A 7,554-nucleotide genomic window follows, 5' to 3' on the forward strand; every position below is an offset into this window, starting at 1 on the left:
GGGATGCCCGGGGCTCGGGACCGGGCGTGTTGTGGAGGCACCGGGACCGGGACCGGGAGCGGCCCCGACTGCCCGGGCAGTGTGGAACCCACAGCACGTTGTTGTGGTTTTGGTTTTTTTTGTATTGGGCTTCTGTTTACTGGGTGTTTGATGCACGTGTGTGTTTCTGTTTCATAGATCGTTCTTATATGAGATTAACAGAAAAGGAAGACGAAACGTTGCCCATAGATGTAAGTTTAAGTTTTCACAGTGTTTGAAAGGTCGGATGCTGGGTGGACAGTTTAGTCTCTGTTTTTTTTGTATTGGGCTTCTGTTTACTGGGTGTTTGATGCACGTGTGTGTTTCTGTTTCGTAGATCGTTCTTATATGAGATTAACAGAAAAGGAAGACGAAACGTTGCCCATAGATGTAAGTTTAAGTTTTCACAGTGTTTGAAAGGTCGGATGCTGGGTGGACAGTTTAGTCTCTCAGTTGCTTTTTTTTTTCCAATGTGATAGAACAAAGTGTAAAGCAGTTTTTAAATTGCACTTTCGTTTGAGCTCCCTCTGTCAAAAAGAACTGCGTTTTCTTATCCCAACTTCCTGCGGTGTGTTACATCTGTCAGAGAGAACAAACCCCAGGTCCAGACCTCCCTCTCCTTCTTTAGAACTACCCCGAAGCATCTCGTCCAGGAATTCCCTGAACGTAGCGCAGAGAGCTTTTGCATTTATCTCCTTCTTTGCAGCATAAACATCCTCCTCCCTCTGGCTTTTGTTGGCTGACATTTGTTTATCCACCGTGGCTGCGTGCCCGTTTGATCCCAGTGCAACCTGCTTCAGGAAGGGGTGTTTTTTTTATTATTATTTGTCTTATTTGCTTGGGTTTTTTTTAAATTCCACTTCAATTATCTGTTCCGTTTTTGCTTAATCAGAAAGGTAAGGAGATCCAACACCCGCCGCAGCCAGGCATGGCATTTGGACCCAGCGGCAGCGGCCACCGCTGCACAGCGTGTGTTGGCAGCCGACTGGTTTCTCGGAGAGAGTATTAGATCCTTAAGTGCACAAGAACACGGTGTTTTGTTCTAAGGCTCTCGCTGAGTGTGAATCAGTTCAATTCGTGCGATGCAGACCCGTGGCAGGCAGCTGAGGCTCTTCTCAGCACTGCCACGCTAAATCCGCAGGGTATTTAATCGTCCCGTGCCTCAGTTTCCCTACCGTTGAATTGCCCACCTCTGTAAAGTACTTACTGTCACTGGATGGAAAGCGCAAGGGACACTGAAGGGTGAGATTTTTTGGTAAATATTAAGAATATTAAGTAATTTGTGCGTTGCGTTGTGCTTCCCTCTGTTACAGATAGTTCTTCAGACTCTGTTAGCCTTTGCAGTTACCTGCTATGGGATAGTACATATCGCAGGAGAATTCAGAGACATGGATGCCACTTCAGAACTAAAAAATAAGTATGTTTTATTTCTTCTTTTCCTAAACACCTGTATCTGCTACTCTCCATACAAACTGAACACCGAAATAGCTCGCTCTTTAGCTCAGTTCTTCTTAAATGTGTGTTGTAGACAACAACACTGCGAGGAACAGTCACACCTGGGAAAGCCAACAATGTCTTGAATTTCAGCGAGAGTTAGATAACCGGAACAAATTAAATAAACTTTTTGCTTTTCCTCGGCCAAAATCCTGCTGTGCAGAGTTGGTAGAGGAATGAAACGTCTACATGGGAAGTAAGAGCTCAGCAGCTGCAAACTGCTGTCGTGACGTGGTCTGATAGACTACGGGGCCGCGTGCCCGGCTCACCCTCTGTTTCTCTTTGCAAGAGTCTGAATCATTTGAATCTCACGCTGAACTATTCAAGGCAGAATATCTGAAAGATCTTAAGAAAATAAGGGATTTTGAACTGAGAGTTTGAAAAGGCTGTGAAATTGGATGGGCCTCTCTGGCCGTTTCCAAAAACACGTGAGAGTATGGGAAGGAAACAAGCAGACATTGTTGTATTTCGTGGTATTTACCTAAATTCTGTAGCTTGAGGCACAGAAAGGGATGGAAAGCTGACAGTAAACAGCATCAAGGTGTTAACACAAGTGACGGCTGGACTAAGGCTGGCAGGTTTGGGCGCAGTAGCCCACAGACCTGCCCCTAAGCTCAAGGGAGGAAGGTGACGTTTGGCTGTGGGGTGGACAACCTCCGCCTCTTGAGCAGTTGGTATTTTTCACGCTCGGCTTTGTGTTTCCTCTGTAAGTTTCCTAAACTAAAACACAAAGCCAGCGAGAGTTTTGGATTCAAAACTTGTATTTCTGTGTCTGTAAGAGTTGTTGTACCTTAGACTGACCCTTTTAAACCCCCTGTTCTAAAAGAGTATTAACGGTGGCTTTTTACATTTATTTTGAAGGACGTTTGACACATTAAGGAACCATCCGTCTTTTTATGTATTTAATCATCGTGGTAGAGTATTGTTCCAGTCCCCAGACACGGTGAATTCTTCTTCAAACCAAGATGCTTTGTCATCCAGCTCGTCACTGAAATTTCGAAAACTTGAACCTCTGCGTCGCTAAGACTTTTACAGATTATAATAATAATCCAGGACACTGAGATGTAATATTGAAGTCGGGGATGTAAACACTTTTTTAATTTCTGGAGCAGTATTTATATTGATCTTCCAGACTTTATAAAGTATATATATATATAAACTAAGGACCTTCTTTGTACACTGTTAATGAAAATGACTGAATTGTGAATTGGCAATGCAGTGTAAATTATTCTACAGTTATGCTGTGAAACACATCTTCAAATTTTCATATATTAAAACAAGTTGCAGCTGACTTAACTTCAGTTCAAACAAAAAGCGAGCTAGTTCTTACGGCAGTTAATGTTCTTTGACAAGAGGGAATGTTGGAGTGCTATTTATTTTCTCAGTTTTCTTGCACTACAGTTTATGGAACTCCTTCAGAAATACTGTGTGCACTGCATCACTTAACAGCAGAAAAAGGGGCAGCGTCTCCTGTTCCTAGAACGCCTGGGAGACCTGCGTGGCGTAGGCACGGGAAGTCAAAAAGATTGCTTTCTTTTTTATTTTTTTTACAACGCTGACAAACAGTTGCGTGAAAGGGTTTTTGTTTTCTTTTGTTTTTCTTTCCTAGTCTTTTCATGATCACGTTATTTCCTTGTTGCCCTCCTTCCTTTAAGCGTTGCCCCGAGCTGCCCGGGACGCGGCTGTACCTTCAGTCCCTGCGCGGGGGGAGGCAGCTGAGGTCTGCTCACGTCGATAATCTCCCGGGCTCCGCTTGCTTACCCACTCTGTTTCTGTTCTCTTGGGTTGTGAATACGGGAATGGTCATCAGATGGCTGAATGCTGCTGTGTTGGCACCAGATACAAGTTCCCAAGTCATCTCCTGTGAGAAGTATTGAAATATCGATAAGAAATAGCCATTCTGTCAGCGGGGCAGGGGCAGGTCCAGCAGCTGGGGCTGCTCGCTGGCACTAGCGCAGCACAGGTCATCGACCCGTCACGGTACAACTACCCCCTTTCCTGCCAACAGAGCCTTTCGGTTTGATTTCTTTTTTTCCAGCTGAGCCCTTTGTCGATTTAAAATTGCTGTCTTGAGTCCATGTATTAGGACGGGTGATACAGTCCCTGACTCGTACTGATGTCTACATTCTCATCTCCCCTTAGGGGCTGCATCAGTGCTAAAGTTTCTCGTGGTCTGACATTTCACCTACCTGACAGCAGAGGGAGGGTAGTTCGAGATGCTGGTGGGGCCAGCTAGAATTTTGTCTAGTTTGAGGATGTCTCACTGCCGCCGGGGAAACTCAGCCTCTTGTCCTAGCGTCTGGTTTTGTTTTCAGAACTCTTAAGAACTGTCAAAGGCAAAAAGCTTAGCAAAAATACTGTGTAAACCGAAGCCTCTTTTTTCTAGCTCTGCCCGTCCTGTGGAGCGGGTGCCCCAGTGCTAGAGCAATATCCGTAGCCGCTGCTCTACTATCCCTCTTAAGCGTCTGGGTTTGGTTAGAAAGGGTTACTCTGCCAGCTGAAAGCGTCTGAGCTGCTGGATTACTTCCTAAAGTGTCCTGGTTCCCCTCTAGCTGGTGTCACAAATCAGCTGCTGTCACCAAAGGCCTCAAAAATAGTAAGTATCAGGTCAGCTCTGCCCTGCGGCAGCAGCTCTTTCCTCGGGGAAGAGAGCTGCCGTGCGGCAGGCGCTGCACGGAGGGAAGGGCTGAACCCTGCGAGGAGGCACGGAGGAAAGACAGAATTAGCGGAGGGAGGGCGAAGCGAGGCAGGAGGCCGGTAACCCCTGTACCGGACTGGTACTGCAGCTGTGGTTGGCAGGGAGCCCTGGGCAGAGGGGCTCTCGGAGCAGGGCTGCTCCCCCATCGTGTCCAAGAAGCCCCATTTGTGCTACCGTAAGGTTACGCGGAGCTGCCCGAGGCGGAAAGCGCTGCTGTGGGACGGGGTGAGCGGAGAACATCACCCCCTTCTCGGAGCGGGTCCTGCTGGGAAGACCCTGTTGCCCGCAGCGGGTCTCTCCTCGCGAGGAGCAGCCTTACTCCGCAGCAGCGATGGTTATATCACAAAGCTGTACAAATTATTTTTTTCTTCTTGATCTCGCAATGTCCAATAAAAATTGATATCCGTAAAAGTGTTTGGGAGTTTTTTATCTGTTTATTTCGGACCGCCCTGGAGCCTGCTGCAGCAAATCCCAATATGATGACCCAATATTGAAAAGCCATTGCCTAACATCGACGAGAAGCAATTGCCTTAATTACCGCAGCTCTGTGTGAGAATCAAAATAGCACGCTACGAGTAGCTAAACAAAACGTTTAGGGGGGAGATGTTACCATGCCCGCTTTAGAGATCCCTAGTCGATGTATCTGGCAGAGCTGACGGCGTTTCTGTTTTCCGTTTAACCAGAGTAAAAGCTTTTCTACCACGTGCTAATCCCCTGCCGTCGCGCAAACCGGCTCCTGCAAGGTCTGGTGTTGCGACACTCGCTGGGGGAAGCACTCGGCCCGCTCCGGGCGCTGGAGATGGTTAACATCTCGGACTTGAGCAAGATCCCTTGTCCCTCCCTGCTCTGCTATTCTGCTGGGGGAGGTTGAAAAGTTAACAAAGAGGGAGAGGAGTTTGCTCAACTACAGCATCCCTCACCATTGCAGCAGACTCCCCCTTCATCTACTTACAGCACTGCTGCAGCGCTGCATACGAGGCTGTAAAAAAAAAAAAAAAAAACAAAAAATCAGTGTTTTAAGGAAGGGGTACCATAAGCATGTCCCCAGGCGACCTTGTGCTTACCTTGCCACGTGCAGTTCTTCACGGAGGAGCTTTCCCTTCTTCAAAAGCACAACAAAAGTTGGGCCAAGAGCTTCTTGGACTTGAGCGAAGAGGAAGAGCTTCCAGCCTGGCCCAGTGCGCGTTTACTGCCATCGCACCTTGCACTGCTCTGGCTACGGCACACAATGCTTCTACTACATTAAACGATTAAAAAAAAAAAAAAATGCTGATAATTTGCATTTGTTGCTGGAGTAGCGCTTTAATCTGAATTCATTTTGCTTGGTATTTTTTTTCTACTCTTCTTCACCAGCCAGTGAGAGTTCAGCGGAGAAGTTTTGTTCGATTAAAGCTGAGGAGTTGTTTAGACCCTCCCGGGGTGAGACGGGGCCCACAGTTCGTGTCGGAGGTGGCTCGCGGTCCCTGCCCTGGCCGTACCAGCGCCCGGGGTGGACGCACCGCCGGCAGAAATCTCTTTTTCTAGAGAGTTCCGCCAGGGCCGAAGCGGAGCATCGCGTGTGCGAGTAACTCCTGCTCAGGCGGGTCTGGCAGCTGCGGAGGAGCTCCGTGCTCCCCTCCCGGCATCGGCAGAGACGCAGCGCGCCGGGGCCGCGGCTGCAGCACAGGAAAGCCACGGGGCAGCTGCGAGATGCATCAGCGCGGCGTGTGGAGGCTGAGGCCGGTGTGGCCTCTGGATTCAAGCTTTTTCGGGAAAGCTGGTGGCTCACGGCCCTTTCCCGTGGCTCTGGAGCACCAATGCAGCCCCCCCCAGCCAGTGAAAGCAGGGAATGGCACTTACTTTCTACTCTACAATGGTTTTTGGCTTCCTTATCGCTCACTTGGAGATCCCTCGCCCTTCACCGCGCTGCAGCAGAGCCTCCTCGCTCTGCCTCCGACACCTTCAACGAGGACAAAGAGGGGGGACTTAGATGAGATATCAGGGAGAAATTTTTCACTCTGAGGGCGGTGAGACTGGCCCAGGTTGCCCAGAGAAGCTGTGGGCTCCGGGGAGACCTCAGAGCCCCTTTCCAGTGCCTAAAGGTGCTCCAGGAGAGTGGGGGAGGGACTCTGCATCAGGGAGGGGAGCCATGGGACGAGGGGGAATGGTTTTACACTGGAAGAGGGGAGATTTAGATGAGATATAAGAAATGCTTGCCTGTGCAGGTGGTGAGCCCCTGGGGCAGGTTGCCCCGAGAAGCTGTGGCTGCCCCATCCCTGGAGGTGTTCAAGGCCAGGTTGGACGGGGCTTGGAGCAACCTGGGCTGGGGGGAGGTGGCCCTGCCCAGGGCAGGGGGTGGACTGGGTCATCTTCAAGGTCCCTTCCAACCCAAACCATTCCATGATTCCAACAAAACCTCTATGATTCTATTAACATTAGCTGTGGGGACAATCCTCCAGCTGGATACACACATCCCCCTCAAGAGTTGCACCATTTCTGCTCCTTTTTTGGGGAGTCCCCTGCACCAAAACGCAGCAGTTTTCCACCCGGCGATGGGGGAAGGCTGAGGCTCACCCCGCTGCCCTCGTCCTCCCCGCGGGAAGTCGTGTCTGCCCCCCCATCGCCCCCCTCCAGCCCAGGCTGCAGCTCGCTTCGCCGCTCCCTGCCGCCCCGGCCGGCGCCTGTGCCAAGCTGGCAGACTGCCTGCGCGCAGGGGAAGGGCGAAGAAAGGCTATTTTGAATGTTAAACAAGCAGAAAATAATAATAATAAAAAAAAAACCTTTGGTACCAGCTTTCCATGGCCTAGCAGGGAAGGCAAAACACTCCTTTGATTTGGCCTTGAGGTTCACCTTGAAGCCGTAATCACCTGGGGGTGAACCATGGCGGAAATAAATCTGATATTCCGGCAGGTAAAAAAGCCTTTTTAATCAGCCCCACAATCGTTCTCGGCGATGCAATGTCATTTCAAAACGCTTGGGCCTGCAACGAAAAAGCTCCATCCTTAAAATGGCAGCTAATTAATTTTCCTGTCCTGCTAACTTAATCCTTTTTCCAGCCAAGAAAGGCAACCGGGAGTTCACGGAGCGGGGAAGGCAGCCAGGAGCCTGGCAGCGCCGGCAGGAACACAAGCCCCGGGGCTCCCTGGCAGGGGCCCAGGCTGTGCGGTGTCACGGCTTTCCAGGCCGTTTTCAAAGGGAGGAAGAGAGGAAAAAATAATTTAAAAAAATTAAATAAATAAAATAAAGCAAGGAAAAATTAAAAAGGATTATCAAACCAATGGTTCCTTCTACGTTAGTGGTCCCCGGGAAGCCCCAGACGCGGCTGGGCCCGGTGCGCCACCCCGGCGCAGCCGTCGGGGGCCGGC

This window comes from Charadrius vociferus, unplaced genomic scaffold, assembly GCF_000708025.1.
Source record: "Charadrius vociferus isolate BGI_N301 unplaced genomic scaffold, ASM70802v2 scaffold472, whole genome shotgun sequence".
NCBI classification, from domain to species: Eukaryota; Metazoa; Chordata; class Aves; order Charadriiformes; family Charadriidae; genus Charadrius; species Charadrius vociferus.